We start from the raw sequence: 17,225 nt of genomic DNA, 5'->3' as shown, positions 1-17,225 counted from the left end.
AGGTTCCCTCAGGCCTCCACCTCAGTTTCCACCCCCCTCATTCCCTTCTCCAGACCCCTCCCAAAACCACCTCCTCAGTGCCCTGCTCTTTTTGCTTTCCATCTTTCCAAAGTTAGCTTCGCTCTAAGCAACAGCAGCAAGTCAATCTGTTGCTGTTGCAGAAACTCTGGAGTTTAAGTCTTCTTCTTCTTCTTCTTCTTCTTCTTCTTCTTCTTCTTCTTCTTCTTCTTCTTCTTCTCTCAAATAAGTACTTCAAAGTAGGATGGAGAGAGATTTCCCCCCTCCTCTTTTTTCATTTTAAGGTTGCCCCAATCACCCTGCTGTGGTTTTGCTGCTTCCCTCCCCCCCTCCCACTTTCGAGAGGGAGTTTCTGTTCTGGCTGCAAGTGAATCGTGGCTCAAGTGCTGGAAGTGAATCGCTTCTTCAAGAGCAGCTGGAAGCTCCCAACGGCCGTTCCTCAACAGGTAAGAAGAATCCTTGTCATTGCGGAAGCGAGGTGCTTTCAAAACAAACCCAAAGGAAACCCTGAAGGCAAATGTTGCTTGCTTTTTTTTTCTTTTTAGCATCTCCTTCAGCTATGGAGAGGTAGATTCCATTGAGGTTCTGCTGTGATATGAATTTGTGGAAATTTGCAAAGTTCTCCACATTTGGGATTTTAAAATAAATTAAAATGTAAATGTTGGAGATGTGTCCATCCAGACCCAGGGCTTTGTGTTCCTTCCCCTTGAAAGTCTGGGTATTCAACCATTTTAGTGCTTAATTAGGGTTATTGCCTCGTTTTCTGACAGGCTCCTGAGTTTTAACAGCTGTAAGACAGACAGGTACATCGTGGTCATGATCATTCCTGTGCTTGGAATAGCTGTACCCATTAAATTTGACTGATGTAGAAGGGTAAGATTTTTGTTTCAGTTCATTTTTTTAAAATACGAAATTACCAAAATTCACAAAGTTCATATTTGGAAAAGAAAGAACTTGACCTTTAAAATATCTGAATGTAGAAGGTGAAACTGACAGATCACTCCTTTCCTTCTGTCATTTGGGTACAATCTTATGCATGTTTAGGCAGAAAAATGACCCACAACTCCCAATATCCCCCAGACAGCATGGGGAGTTATAGGACTTTCTCTCTCTCTCTCTCTCTCTCTCTCTCTCTCTCAACATGCATAGGTGTGGACCCTTAGGATGATTGCAAATTTCAGGGTCTTAATGGTAACGATCAGAAGGCATTGTGCAATTGTTCCGTCTTTTCTTCCTTAATGGAATTTCCATGGTTAGAAGAAAAGATGAAGAAGCACTGAGAAAACATGGAGGGTTATGAACAGGAATGCTGTGGGCTCAAGGCTGGGCAAGAAACCACGGGCTTGCTCCACACACATTGAGTTGGGCAAATGATCCCTCGCCTAGCCACTATTTTGAGTAAAAACGGTGGCTCATCCCTTTTCATAAAGGGCCATTTGCACAAGTGGCAGCTGTAAAACTTACAGGTGTGCATGGTCCATTTACACCTGTAATCTTGTGTTAATACCAGCTTAATGGCTGCCAATCATGCAAATAGATCTTTGCAAAAAAGGATAAGCTGCCATTTTTACAAAAATGGTGGCTCGGTGATTTATTGGGTTGCCTCTTGCCAGGTGTCCATGGACTACCTACTATCTCTCTGTGCATGGCAGGTGGGGCCAGGTAGATTGTGAGAGTCTGGCAAGTGGCACATGATACTGACTAGGGTGAGTTTTCCCATCCTTAGTTACAAATGGAAGATGACACCTGGACCACCTGCAATAACCTCTTATGAATGATGTAGAATGATGGAGCAATAAAAGCCTTGTCTGGAAGCAACTTTAGTGAGACAATAGAATGGAATTTCTTTCCATCTTGCATATGAATCAAATATAGAGCGAGGGACATCGCGATAGGACCCACACATATTGGAGGTGCTGGAAGAAAAGTTTTCTTAATGTCTAGGGTGTAAAAGTCTGGCATGTGTCCAAGCCAAGGTGTGGGACTTCTTTTCAACCAAAGAGCAGAAAGGTTCTTATGGGAGGGTGCTGTTCATAGAATCATAGAATAGCAGAGTTGGAAGGGGCCTATAAGGCCATCGAGTCCAACCCCCTGCTCAATGCAGGACTCCACCCTAAAGCATCCCTGACATGTTGTACCATGTCCTGCTTGTTCATCCCTGGCTGATGGCTGGTTGACTACTGTGTGAACAGAGTGCTGGACTAGATGGACCCTTGGTCTGATCCAGCATGGCTCTTCTTATGTTCTTAACCAGGTCACTTGTCAATAGAATTATTTCTGGTTTAGGAATGCTCAAAAGCTTTCAAAGTCAAAGGTTAGGTGACATGGGAGAATCAGTAGCGTATAATTTGATTTTTTAATGTTTTCATACACTACTGATTCTCCCGTTCCCTATCCACAGCAACTGTTTCTATGTTGCTAACTGTTCCATGACCTATTTACTTTGCAGTAAACAGCCAGCAGAACAAATATAAAACTCTACAGCAAGTTATATATGGATTCCAGTCTTGGTCTTAGATAATGCCAGCATTTGAACAAATTGCACTGTACGCATGGTGAAATATTGGGTTGTTTTTTGTTTTGTTTTTGTTTTGAAAGGTTTAAAGTAGTAATCACCTGTCCTGATAATCTCTCAATGTTGTGTCCACATTCCCATAAAAAACCCAACAACCCCTATCTCATGTCATACTTAAACCATGGCATTGCTCTTTATAACCGACTGCCATCTAATTATGTGTTACCTTCTTTGGTTTCAACATGGGTGCAAGAATAGTATGCTAAAAAGGGGAAACACAGCTCTTTATATAGGCAGGTGCTGCTGCCGCTATTAGTACAAAGATGATCTTCTGCTACAAAGAGGGCTTTTTCCAGTGGTGTCACCTCCATTGTGGAATTCCGTCCCCGGTGAGGACATCCATTTTGCCAACACTATTACAAACTCAAAAAGCCTGTAGAAAATGTACTAACACAATTTTGTGGTTCATATTAACCTATGGCTGCGAGAGCTGGACCATAAGGAAGGCTGAGCGAAGGAAGATAGATGCTTTTGAACTGTGGTGTTGGAGGAAAACTCTGAGAGTGCCTTGGACTGCAAGAAGATCAAACCAGTCCATACTCCAGGAAATAAAGCCAGACTGCTCACTTGAGGGAATGGTATTAAAGGCAAAACTGAAGTACTTTGGCCACATAATGAGAAGACAGTACACCCTGGAGAAGAGGCTGATGCTAGGGAAAGTGGAAGGCAAAAGGAAGAGGGCAAGATGGATGGATGATATTCTGGAGGTGACAGACTTGACCTTGGGGAAGCTGGGGGTGGCGACAGCCGACAGAAAGCTCTGGCGTGGGCTGGTCCATGAAGTCACGAAGAGTCGGAAATGACTGAACTAATAAACAACAATCAAAATTCTAGGCAGCTACTTCATTCCATCCCATTTTCTTCTTCTTTTTTCTTTTTAAGGGTGGGCATTTGCTCAAGGCTCAGTCAACATGCCATGCCTACAGTTTTTCTGGAGAAATCTCTCATGTCAGCAGTTGTTGTTATTATTATTGCATTTATATCCCGCCTTTTTTCCTCCAAGGAACCCAAGGCAGCGTACATAATCTTCCTCTTCCCCATTTTATCCTCACAACAACAACCCTGTGAGGTGGGTTGGGCTGAGAGTCTGTGACTGGCCCCAAGTCACCCAGTGGGTTTCCATGGCCGAGCTGGGATGAGAACCTGGATCTCCTGACTCCCAGTCTAACACTTTAGCCACTACACCACACTGGCTCTCTCTTGGTGTTGTGGTACAAGTAGCTTGCCCTAGTGCAACATAATTTACATTAGTACTAGTGCCTAATATGATACTGCCCTATATTACCTCATCCCTCTGGTCCTCTCCCATGTTGGATGACCCTGTTAAAAGTACTAAGCATGTAGCAGATCACACAGGTACTTCCTGCACAAATGCCACACCTCCATCAGGGACTCTAGGTGACTCACATCATGACCGACTTACTGATGCAGTGTGGGAACAGGCTGGCTTTCATCTATAAATTCTGCTGTGGTGATTAGCTGTGAGAATTTGTCTTAGTTGCTTGCTGTTGTCTCCACTGCTGAGATGGAATTTCTCTGAATATTCCAGCCGCTCAGAAGTTGTTGTTGAGGTTGTTTTAAAATATTGTAAGGTCTAGGTGGAACCAGATGCAGCTATTGGTGGGAAGGGTTCTATGATCACAACCACCTACATTTTATTTATAATTCTTTCACCTTGGCAGGTTGGTTGATGGTCAGGTGGGTGGGTGTGATTCACATTTATGCATGTATGTATGTATGTATAGCATTTTTTTTACGCTGCTTATTAGCCGAAAAGGCTCCCAAGGTGGCTTACAAAGATAAGAAATAAGTCAGTCAATGCCTGAAGGCTTACAGTTAAAAAAGAATGACAGAAAAGAAAAGTGGATTGGGGGGGGGGGAATGAATGAAGCAAATTCAAGCACAATCTTCATAGAATCATAGAATCATAGAATAGCAGAGTTGGAAGGGGCCTACAAGGCCATCGAGTCCAACCCCCTGCTAAAGCATCCCTGACAGATGGTTGTCCAGCTGCCTCTTGAAGGCCTCTAGTGTGAGAGAGCCCACAACCTCCCTAGGTAACTGATTCCATTGTCATACTGCTCTAACAGTTAGGAAGTTTTTCTTGATGTCCAACTGGAATCTGGTTTCCTTTAACTTGAGCCCATTATTCCGTGTCCTGCACTCTTATTAGTTGCAAAGTTCAGCAGGCCACGATCACAGTGGAAGGACTGCTGCTTCCTCTCCGCCTGATGACTTTCATCAGTGACAGTCGGTAGGAGGAGGGAGGAGGGCTGTATTCAGGCATGATGCATGAAAGAGAGTGGCATGTAAATGTAGGGTGACCATATGGAAAAAAGGACAGAGCTCCTGTAGACAAGGGAATTTCAGAAGGTGTCATTTGTATGCATGCAACACCTGGTGAAATCCTCTCTTCATCCCGACAAGTAAAGATGCAGGAGCCTTGCCTTCTTGACCAGATACAAACAAGGACAGGGCTCCTGCAGCTTTAACTGTTGTCATGAAGAGGGCATTCCACCAGGTGCTGCATGCATACAAATGACACCTGCTGAAATTCCCTTTTCTATGTAATTTTGAAAGAGACAGAAGCCCTGACCTCCTTTCCGTATGGTCACCCTCTATGTGAACATTATGTGACAGTATGAATGAAAAGGAGGATGTGCATGAGAGACTGAATGGAAAATGGACCCAGGCGCTATTGCGATCCGAAAAACAGTGCTAGTTCCAGGTTTTAGATTGGACTGGGGAAACTATTAGTAGAGGGCCGTGAGAAGTACAGTGGCCACCCCAACAGTCCCCACTACTTACTGGTGGCCCTGCTCTGTTATTATGCTTAGCCCCACCCTCAATAGGCATGCATCAGGGTCAGGGCTGGCATGATGCAGATGGTGATGCCAGTGAGTACAGGGTAGGCATGAGTGCAGAGTAGAGTTCCTGCACAACCATTGTGTTGTGTGTTGTGCAGGCTCTGGGGAGTTTACCGTTGCACTGAGTTGACTTTTCCCACTGGCTACAGAGTTCCCTGGCAAGAGTGGCAAAAGGACTGAGTGCTGCTCTAGGAGATCTGCTGGGATTGTTTTTTTCTTTTCTTTTCAGCAATGGCTGATGGGATACCATTAGGAGGACTGGGGGAGGAGACAGGGTGGAGAAACTGTCAGTCAAAACATTGTGATGGATTTCAACTCCACTGTAGCCCACAGTCACACAACGGTGGAATTAGAGCATGTTGTGTGGGGGGTACCCCCTAGGAACTCAATCTTTGAGTAGAGTTTTCACACTGCATTGACTAATGTGTTGTCTGAACTGAGCCAAAGTGTTATGTACAGCTTGGTGTAGATCTGGCCCTAATTTCCTTCAGCAGGAAGTTCCAGATTTTGTGAGCAGCCACCAAAAAGGCCCTGTCTTGTGTCCCCACAAAATGAGCTTCTGAAGGTGAGGGTACCTAGATGAGAGCCTCCCCTGAATATCTTAGTTTTGGTAGTGGCAGGTTGTGGCAGTGGACCATGGCAGCATTTGGCCTATCATGCCATGTACTGGTGCTGGGTAGGATCCAAGATATATCAGAGCCTTACCGTAAGTCAGATTTCCATCTGTGTATATGTTAGTAGATACGTACAACCAAATTCCTTGTTTGATTCTTCCTGCTAACGCCGATAGTTTCAGGGCACTCATTTCTGTGCTGCGTGTCTGAGCTAGCTTTTGATGCAAGAAGGTTGCTGGTATTTCAAAAGATGCTTGTGGCTTTATCTCCAGTATGTGCTGGAAAGCTCCTTAGATATTTCTCGTGGAATGTTTTATAGACACATTTCTTTCTTTTCTTGCCCCAGTGTCACATTTAACATTATTTTCCCTTGAGGCAAATATTTTAACCATCTTTTTGATCACTCTTAAGACTTCCCTCTTTTGCTCCCCTATTAAGGAAAGAGAATGGAACCCCTCCCCCCCATTTCCATCCCAGAACTGGCAGGGTAAAGCATGCTGGTAATTTTCTGTTCTTGTTATCTTGTTATATGTATTTTACCCGTTTGGCTTTCAAAAACAAAGGGCCAGTTTGCATGAGATAATACCCCACTGTGGGTTAATTTACCCTTAAGGAGATGCAGCATGAGCCGGCCACCATTATTGTCCCTGGGAGGGCCCGGGAGGAGGATGGACTCACACACAATGATCCCACCAGCTCAGTCCCCTGGGCTCTGGTCCAACATCTACCAGCTGGCCTGACTCAGCCAGATAGTGGATCTTCCATCTTTTCATGGTGGTGCTATGTACAAATGGCTTCTGCTCCCCCTTCCAGGACCCAAGAGGGGGAGAAGCCTCCATTTCTGCACGACACAGATGAGTAGAAATGGGGGTCACCCATCAACGTCCATCTAAATACTTATGGGATGGATAAAATGTCTACTTCTGTAGCCTTTTAAAATATCTCTCTTTTACAGAATGGAGACATTGGCCTTAGCTAGACTTAAGGTTTATTCCGGGATCGTCCCGGGGTCGTCCCTGCCTGCTCTCGGGATCCCCTGTGTATCATTTACATGAACAGGGATGACCCCGGGATGATCCTGGGATAAACCTTAGGTCGAGCTAAGGCCATTATTTCCTACCTCTTATTTACGGAGATACGTCAACCTGATCCTCTTTACTGCCACCATTAGGGTTTTGCTTAGGTTATGATCCTCTAAGAGCGCCATCAGATGAGGGTTTTATTGCACACTTGTTACTGGGCACTCATGGATTTTTGTGGGCCCCTCTCAAGACGTTGTCTGCCTCCCACGTGCCTCTCAACCCTCCTAGCCTTCTTCACGCTACAAAACCCCCCACCCCAGTAAGTCCAACTTATTTTTAAAGACAGAAGATGGCACTTTCTCCTGCTGTGTGCAGGAGAAGCACTGGGATGGCCCAATGAATGGACCACGTGCATGTTGTTTACTTCCTCTTTCAAAAGAGGGAGTAGTGAGGGACAAACACGTGGGTGGAGAGAAGACACAATTTCCCCCCATGTGATGATGCTCTAAGATTCAAATCTGTACACTGTTGTAGCGGGGCAGGGAACACCATCCCATACCACATTCTCCTGATTTGCCCAACCTGGGGCCCTCCAGATGTATTGGACTGCGAGTCCCATCATAAACAGCCAGCATAGACATTGGCTACTTTCTCTCCCCCCACCCCGATCTGTTGAATATCCTAAACTTCCTGTTTAACTGAAAGCGTAGGAAGCACTCAATGATGTATCGTTCGGCGGAGAGCTGATTGAGGAAAAACTTGGATTATTCTCTGTATGACTAAATAGAAACGTTAAAATGCATCATCAGCTCTATCTTTTAAGAGATGGAGAAATTAAATTGCCATAGATGATAGATACACTTAATGACAAACTGCTAGGGAGGTTGTCATCTTCTAGACAGCCCTTCATCCGGATGGAAGGAGGACATGTTATAGTTGGCTCTCATGTTCCGTAACTAATGCTTGAGTTTGTGGTTTTCCTCCTTTGCCAGCTTTGCTGTTTAATTACACAGTTTCCTGCAGAGTAATTCTCAGACCTGTTTTTATGCCTTTCTCTAGACCCTTCCCAATTATATGGACAAACACTTGCTATATCCTGTTCCTGAAATTAACACTTTTTCACTTGTATTTTAAGTTTCACCCTGCCTATTTCTTTCTCTTCACTGCAGTCTTTAACTACTTACCTGGGAGTAAGTCCCACTGAACTCAGTGGCATGCAAGTCTAGTAAACCCAGATAGTATTGCACTGTTAGAATTGCACTGTTAGGCTGCAATCCTATAACACTTTCCTGGGAGTAGGTCTTATGGAACTCAATGGGGCTTACTTCAGAGTAGGAATATATAGGATTGCCCTATTAATATATTTACAGGTGTTTTTATGCTTCTCTGTGCTTCTTTTCCATGTGAATCTTTCTTTTTAGTAGCACTTTTTCACTTCTTTTATGCAAGATTTTCCTGTAGCCAAAATCACATCTTTATGATTCAGGATTGCCTCCCTCCCATGTAACATAGGGTGGCAAGTTACAAAAGAGTGGAGTATACACTAGTGGAGTATATACTACCTAAAACTCCACTTCCGTGGGTCAAATAACACTTGAAACTGCCATACTTTCAGGGTTGGGTGGAGAGTGCAGTGAGAAGAACTGAATGTTATTAATCATGTAGGCGCTGCTCAGCGATTTAATAGCATTTAATAGAAGACATGAATTATGTCCAGTACTTTACTCCACAACTCTCCTCTGCTCCCCGCATGAGTTACTACCCCAGTACAACTCAATTATGAGTATTGCACTGAAGTGATTTCACAATTGTGCAATTGCAGGACTGTGATTCAGCTGTACTGAAGCCTCCTTTCTCCACAGAAAGGAAACAGTGCAATGGAAAATAGTGTAACGTAAAAATAAATCGGAACGAGTAGTGAAATAACGCCACTGTGTAATAGTGCGAAGTGGAAAGGGAGCCTAGGACCAAAATGGCTACAGCCAATTGATGCTGCGAGGAATGGGGGGGGGGGGAAGGGAGGGATAGCCCCACCTCTTGATCAGGTCACACATACAGGTCACAGATACACTCCTAGACACACCTAGGATTTAATTGCTGGAGAGTGGTGGAAACTTCATGTGTCACGATCAACCCTGATGTGGTCTCACTTAGCATTAAACCATGTAGTTTGCACACAGGTGTGTGTGTGTGTGTGTGTGTGTGTGTGTGTGTGAAAGAGAGAGGCAAATGAGAGATAGGGCATGTCTAGATGAGGCAATATCCCGGGGATCATCCCGGAATCGTCCCTGTGCATCCAAATGCACAGTTACAAGATGGGGGATACTTGGCTCAGCAATACTACAAACGAGAAGGATCTTGGAATTGTTGTAGATCATAAGCTGAATATGAGCCAACAGTGCGATATGGCTGCAAGAAAGGCAAATGCTATTTTGGGCTGCATTAATAGAAGTATAGCTTCCAAATCACATGAGGTACTGGTTAGGCCTCATCTAGAGTATTACGTCCAGTTCTGGGCTCCACAATTCAAGAAGGACGCAGACAAGCTGGAGCGTGTTCAGAGGAGGGCAACCAGGATGATCAGGGGTCTGGAAACAAAGCCCTATGAAGAGAGACTGAAAGAACTGGGCATGTTCAGCCTTGAGAAGAGAAGATGGAGGGGAGACATGAGAGCACTCTTCAAATACTTAAAAGGTTGTCACACAGAGGAGGGCCAGGATCTCTTCTCGATCCTCTCAGAGTGGAGGACATGAATAACGGGCTCAATTTAAAGGAAGCCAGATTCCAGCTGGACATTAGGAAAAACTTCCTGACTGTTAGAGCAGTATGACAATGAAACCAGTTACCTAGGGAGGTTGTGGGCTCTCCCACACTAGAGGCCTTCAAGAGGCAGCTGGACAAGTATCTGTCAGGGATGCTTTAGGATGGATTCCAGCATTGAGCAGAGGGTTGGACTCAATGGCCTTGTAGGCCCCTTCCACCTCTGCTATTCTATGATTCTATGATCCACATGACGCACAGGGGATTCCGGAAGCAGGGAGGGAAGATTCCTGCATTTCCCCGGAATACTGCCCTACACTTTTCTTCCAGTTTTTCCTGTGGTCCCGGGATGATCTTGAGACTGTGGAAGGTGTGGGCGGCTGCCCTGGTTTGTCCCAGCTCCTCATGAGTAACTATGAGGAGCCGGTAACCGGGCATGGGGCACTGAGCCCCTCAGGCGCTCCGTGACCATCAGGTGTGGGGTGGGGGGGGTGTAGGAGGTTTTTTTTAAAAAAAAGTTTGGTTTTTTTACCTTTACCAATGGAGTGCTCCTGGGCTCATTTTTAATAAAAAAAAAATGGTGGGTGCTATGTCCTCTTCCTCCTGGGACGTTGCACGCCACATGTAGACTGTCAGCATATCGTGAGATCCTCCCCCTCCACCCCCCTGGTCTAGACATGGCCAGAGAGGGTGGGGGTGAGTGTATGAGATGTGATGGGATATACAGAGCAATCTTAGGAAGGTCTACTCAGAAGTAAGTCTTAGCGGTCCAAGGCCAAATCTACACCAAGCAGGATATTGCACTATGAAAGCAGTATATAAAAGGCAGGAGCCACACTACTGCTTTATAGTGGTATTGAAGTGCACTGACAACTGTTGGGGCCCATTGACACATACCATATTCCACTTTCATAGTGCTATATCTTGCTTTTTGTGGCTCCTGCCTTTTATATAACGCTTTCATATCGCTTTCATTAGGGTGACCATATGAAAAGGAGGACAGGGCTCCTGTATCTTTAAGAGTTGTACAGAAAAGGGAATTTCAACAGGTGTCATTTGCATATATGGAGAACTTGGTGAAATTCCCTTTTCATCACCACAGTTAAAGCTGCAGGAGCTATACTAGAGTGACCAGATTTAAAAGAGGTCAGGGCTCCTGCAGCTTTAACCGTTGGGATGAAGGGGAAATTTCCCCAGGTTCTCCATATATGCAAATGACCCCTGCTGACATTCCCTCTTCAATGCAACTGTTAAAGATACAGGAGCCTTGTCCTCCTTTTCACATGGTCACCCTACTTTCATAGAGCAATATCATGCTTGGTGTAGATTAGTTCCAAGTAAGATTACATAGGACTGTAGCCTTAGAATGGAAGGAAGGAGGATAGATTAAAGCAGGAATAAGGCAGCATATGTGATCCTTATCCTGTCCATTTTATCCTCACAACAACCTTGTGAGGTAGGTTAGGCTGTGTGCACAATGGAGGCTCCAGAAATTGTGCACTCCCCCCACTTACTGCATTAATGGCAGCAGTAAGCATCCCGTTAAGACAGTGGGGTGGGGGTAATGCTCAATTTTTTGAACAGCCCAGACAGCTTCGGATATTGGGCGGTATAAAAATGTAATAAATAAAATAAATAAATACATTTCGGCAGTGAGGGCAGATGGCTGCTGAATGCTTGCTGGGGCCTCATGAGTGCTGGAGCATGAGCCTCCTCTTGCGCCAACTGATTCTGGGGGAGGCAGACACGGGGTAGTCCATCAGACTCCCAAATTCAGTCAGGTGTTCACAACATCCCTAGCTGAGAGTCAGTGACTGGCGCAGGATTACCCAGTAAACTTCACAGCCTAGTGGGGCCTAGAACCCAGGTCTCCCCAGTCTCGGTCACACACACAGTAACCTCTACAACATACTAGCTTTCTTGTGACCTCCTGATCCTTGGTTGGATTCAGCATGGCAATTCTCTTACATCTGTATTTTCATATTTGGTAACAGCCTACCAAATGAACTGGCAGTAAGAAATGAGAGTATGGCCGAGTGAAAATAAGGGCTGCAAGATGAGGTACCTCCTCCCAAAATGAGGGACCTCAGCCATCACCACTGTAGGCCCAGTCCAACTAGGGAAGTGGTCTTCAACTGGTCCAGTCCTGAGACCCAACTTGAACTCTCAACCTGCAACACATAGGACCAACTTTCACAAGTTCACAATTGCCCAATATGGTGGCAACAGCTTTGCTGCAATCCGTCTGGACTGATCTCCTGACCCACATTTGGGTCATGACCCACCAGTTGAAGACCACTGGCCTAGGGTATTCTGTATATAGGTGGGATATAAATTGAAATAATGATAATGATAATAATAATACAGCTCCAAGATCTGCTGTGCTCCCTTAGTTTGGGAAACTCTTGTTCTTGCTCCGTACTGCCAGGGTTTTTATCTGATGGTCATCCTTTCTCCTTAAAATACTTGCTGTCTTTCCAGCTGTGGGACACTGGATCTTGCCAGTATTTGGCCTTAGTTTCTGATAGTGGCATATAAGTAAGCTAGTAACTGTTGCTTTGCACTAGATATCACAATATGAATGGTGGCATGTGTTAACTTTTTATTGCTTTGTACATCTGGTCATGCCTAAAGTTGGTGGCGAATTGTCCTTTGAGGACGGAATTCTATTTCAGGAAGTGTCCAGCACCTGAAGTTGTAGAGCAAGTGTACAAGGAGCACAGTGTAATAACACAGTTTTTAACTTCCTGCCTTCTCCTCCCAGCTTTCAGCAAACTTAACAACTGCATAACAGACCACATAATAACATATACCAGACCTCTTAATAGCAGATGTTAGAGTAAAGAACACCATACCAAAATAGACTTATGTGAATTGAATTATTTCTGTGTGAAATGAAATATCTGGTGGCAGCCTCCAGGCTTCTATGAACTTTCTTGCTAGCACTTTTCCGAGGTGCTATGGTATTATGTTAGTTAGGTTAGCTTCTATGGGCCATTGCAGTCTTTCCCCAGCTGGTGCCCTCCATAGGGATTGAACTGCAACACCTAGCATGCCCCAGTCAGCATGAATGGCTGGGGCATTCTGGGAGTTGTAGTCCAACTAATTTGAAGTAGGGGTGTGCACGGACCCCCCGCTGTGCCCCGTGGGCCGATCCGAAAATTTAGGATCGGCCTGCTCTGCGCCGCTCCGCCCATACTCCGCTCCTCTTCGCCGCGGAGCTCCGGCTCCGAATCGGAGCTCCGCAGTGGAGGGGAGTGGTGCCAGGTAAGGCCAGGAGAGGAGGGCGGGGGGGGGGTTACCGGGCCCTGCCGCCATCGCCACCCGTGCGGCGACGGCGGCAGAGCCCGGTAAGGGATCAAGGGGGAGGGGGGCCTTACCTGCCTCTGTCCGCGGTCCGTCGGCTTCTTCTATTGATCCCGCGGTTCAGCCAGGAAGTCTGGGCCACAAGTGCGGCCTAGACTTCCTGGTTGAACCGCGGGCTCAATTGAAGAAGCCGACGGACTGCTGACGGAGGCAGGTAAGGGAGAGGAGGGGGGGTTTACCGGGCCCTGCCACTGTCGCTGGCCCGGTAAACCCCACTTACCTTTCCGGCGGAGCTCCGGATCAAGGCGAAGGATCCACCTTCACCTCAATCCTCTTCGCCCTTAAGGGGAGGCGAAGCAACCCGCTCCGCTTCTAATTCGCCGGTCCGATTAGAAGCGGAGCACATCCCTAATTTGAAGGGCTTCAGGTTGGAGAAGTCTGGTCCATTGTATCCACCAGATGGCCAGTGGTCTTGTGTGCCCTGCTATGGTTTTGCTTACAGTCATAGTGCAAAACCAAATTTTAAATCGGGAGAGTTTAACTTCAAGACTAAATTTACATGTCCACATAGGAAAACAGCTCAGGAAATCAAGTATAGGTGTAAAACAGGTCTGTGAGGGAGTAAAGGTGAAGATTTGTGGTGTGGGGAAAGCCCAGCTATTGGTTAGCCACTTGGTCTAATTCAGCTGGTCTCTTCTTATGTTCTTATGAAGATGCAGGAAAGTTGCCTGAGCTGGGAATGTCAGGACATGTCCCTGAGGGGAAATGCATGTGTATACAGTACGAGATATTTTTAAACCATGGTTTAAGGAGGGTGGAGTTTACATTTTAATTACACATGAAGACACCACGGTTACTGAACATTTCCTGTATCCAAATTGGCCCTTCTGTAATTTCATATCGGGTAACTCTAGACCAAGTAGCGTGGCTAAAACTGGCAGCAGGATTCCATCTTTCATTATTGCAGAGTGAAAAAAAAAATCCAGCATAATTCAGTAAACCAGTGTGGTAGAATGGTTAGAGTGTTAAAGTAGGTCTGGGAAGACCTCGGTTCAAATTGCTACTAAGCTGAGAAGCACACTAGGTGAGAGGCTATTCAAAGACACACAGGGTTGTTGGGATGAGAAATTGTGAGTAATAGAACCATCGGTTTTCTTCCTTGGAAGAAGTGTAGATAAAACAGCTTCCCCCAACTTAAGAACATAAAAAGAGCCATGCTGGATCAGACCAGTGGGTCCATCTAGTCCAGCACTCTGTTCAAACAGTGGCCAAGCAGCTGTTGACCAGGGACCCACAAGCAGGACACGGTGCAACAACACCCTCCTACCCATGTTCCCCAGCAACTGGTGTACATAGCCTTTCTGCTTCTGAACTTGGTGCATTCTAAATGTTTTGGAGTACATGTTGGCTGGGTTTGATTTTCCAACCTGGTCCCAGGCAAAAATTTGTTTTCCCAAACATCTGGAGGATGTTCATGATCATGATGTTATTTAACAAAATATAATGACATTTATTTATTTATAAATAAAGTGCAGGACACGGAATAACAGGCTCAAGTTAAAGGAAGCCAGATTCTAGCTGGACATCAGGAAAAACTTCCTGACTGTTAGAGCAGTACGACAATGAAACCAGTTAACTAGGGAGGTTGTGAGCTCTCCCACACTAGAGGCCTTCAAGAGGCAGCTGGACAACCATCTGTCAGGGAAGCTTTCCGGTGGATTCCTGCATTGAGCAGGGGGTTGGACTCGATGGCCTTGTAGGCCCCTTCCAAATCTGCTATTCTATGATTCTTTGATTCTATGATTCTGTTTATTTTTCTCAAATGGTTTTTGAAATGGGTATTTCTTCATCACTTCTATTTCTATACATATCTCAAACATTCCTATTTTTCATGTTCACATCACTTGTGTTGTATTAATTACTAGGGGTGTGCACGGACCCCCCACTCTGCTTCACTTTAAGATCCGCCATTTTTGGATCGGCCCGCTCCGCCCCGCCCCCACTCCGCCTGTGCCCACTCCGCTCCGCTCGGAGCTCCGGATCCGGATCGGAGCTCCGGTCCCCCCCCATAGGGGGGGTTACCGGGCCCTGCCGCCATCGCCGCCCATGCGGCGACGGCGGCAGAGCCCGGTAAGGAGGAGGGGGGCCTTACCTGCCTCCGTCCGTGGTCCGTCGCTGTCTTCAATTGAGCCCATGGTTCCACCAGGAAGTCTGGGCCGCAAGTGCGGCCCAGACTTCTTGCTGGAACCACGGGCTCAATTGGAGACGCTGATGGACCGCGGACGGAGGCAGGTAAGGGAGAGGAGGGCGGGGGGGTTACTGGGCCCTGCCGCCATCGTCACCCATGTGGCGACGGCGGCAGAGCCCGGTAAGGGACCAAGGGGGAGGGGGCCTTACCTGCCTCCGTCCGCGGTCCGTCGCCGTCTTCAATTGAGCCCGCGGTTCCACCAGGAAGTCTGGGCCGCAAGTGCGGCCCAGACTTCCTGCTGGAACCACGGGCTCAATTGGAGACGCTGACGGACCGCGGACGGAGGCAGGTAAGGGAGAGGAGGGCGGGAGGCGTTACCGGGCCCTGCTGCCGTCGCCACATGGGCGACAGCGACAGCGGCAGGGCCCGATAAACCCCACTTACCTTTCTGGCGGAGCTCCGGATCGAGGCGAAGGATCCGCCTTCACCTCGATCCTCTTCGCCACGCTCCGCCGGCCCCCCAATCCTCTTCACCTCCGCCTTAAGGGCAGGCGAAGCCCCCCGCTCCGCTACTGCTTCTCCGGTCCGATTAGAAGCGGAGCACATCCCTATTAATTACATTAATTGTTCTGCCTGAACTCAATAGGGGGCCAGATCTACACCAAACAGGATATGACACTTTGAAAATGGTATATGGAGTGTATCCCAACAGTTGTCACTACTGTTATATAAACCATTTTAGAACAGTAGTGTAGATCCTTCCTGGGGAGAACAACACAAATTCTCTTGACACTGTTTTTCCCCCAAAATATCCATATTACTATTATTTTTAGAAGTTGAAGGTTATTTTTTATTTAAGCAGCTGTCCTATGACTGTTTAGAAAAGCAGCCCTACAACACCAAGCATCCCTCTAGCTAGCAATGCTGGCTGGTGCATTCTGGGAATTGCAGGACTTTTTTTCTGTCTAAACATGCATAGGATTGCACCCTAAATGTATATTCCACCCTCCCTCCACAAATAGTGCTCAAGACAGCACCTACTAGTTAAAACCTATTTTAGTAAGCTAACAAGTCAGCTTAAGGACAAAACCCTTTCTGAATAAGAACGCAATTCCCTGCCATCAGAAGGACATCAAAGATAGCTAGCCTGGCATCTCTTGGCAGGGAGTTCCAGAGACTGGGGCAGCCACCGAGAAGGCTCTGTGTAACATGCCCTGATGATGGGACTGAGAGAAGGGCCTTTCCGGAGGATCTTAAAGTTGTGCAGACTCATATGAGAAAGCACTGGTCTGATTCCAGTTTTTGGTGTGTTTTTTTACCAAAATTCAAAAATGGAATACTCAGAATGGAAAGACCTTGTGATTTATTTATGTATTTATTTATTTAAGAAAAAGCTGAATGTGGGGGAAAGGAGAACTATCCATCCCTAATCTTCAGATATAAACACACACGCTTGAAGACTGCAGGATGGTGCACCTAGCTAGGAGTGTAGAATCCTAATAGACCAATGCAACTCCACCTCTCCCCACTCCTGGGGGGTGGCTTGATGGCGCCAGGTTGGTGCTGCATCCCTCGGAGACCCCACACTTTCCATCCCCTGGGGTGGCACTGGGTAATCCCAATGCTGAGGAAGGAACATGGAGCTTCTGGGCTGCCATTTGGGGACCAGAACGGCCCCAGCCCTCTTCCTGGTAGAAGATGTCCAATTGCGGGTCACCTTCCATCAGGCATGGCCAGCCCCACCTCTGCTGTGACTCCAGAGCAAGGCAAGGGACCATCTTGACTGCCTTGCACATCCTCGCCTCATTCTGTAGAAGAAAGTCAGGGTAAATCCCTACTTTTTTTTCTCCACAGCTTCAGCAGAAAGCCCCGGGG

General features: G+C 46.5%; 1 protein-coding gene across 1 annotated transcript in view; it reads left to right on the top strand.

The window, feature by feature from the left end:
- Positions 1-281: 281 nt before the first annotated feature.
- Positions 282-17,225, top strand: part of COL22A1 (collagen type XXII alpha 1 chain) — a 250,200-nt gene continuing 233,256 nt past the window's right edge. Inside the window, exon 1 of the mRNA XM_063131168.1 lies at positions 282-464. The gene's annotated coding sequence lies outside the window, so the exon portion shown is untranslated. The remainder of the gene's footprint in view (positions 465-17,225) is intronic.

Source organism: Elgaria multicarinata, chromosome 7 (genome assembly GCF_023053635.1).
Source record: "Elgaria multicarinata webbii isolate HBS135686 ecotype San Diego chromosome 7, rElgMul1.1.pri, whole genome shotgun sequence".
NCBI classification, from domain to species: domain Eukaryota; kingdom Metazoa; phylum Chordata; class Lepidosauria; order Squamata; family Anguidae; genus Elgaria; species Elgaria multicarinata.
The sequence above is the reverse complement of the archived record's forward strand: the minus strand, read 5'-3'. Positions and strand labels throughout refer to the sequence as shown.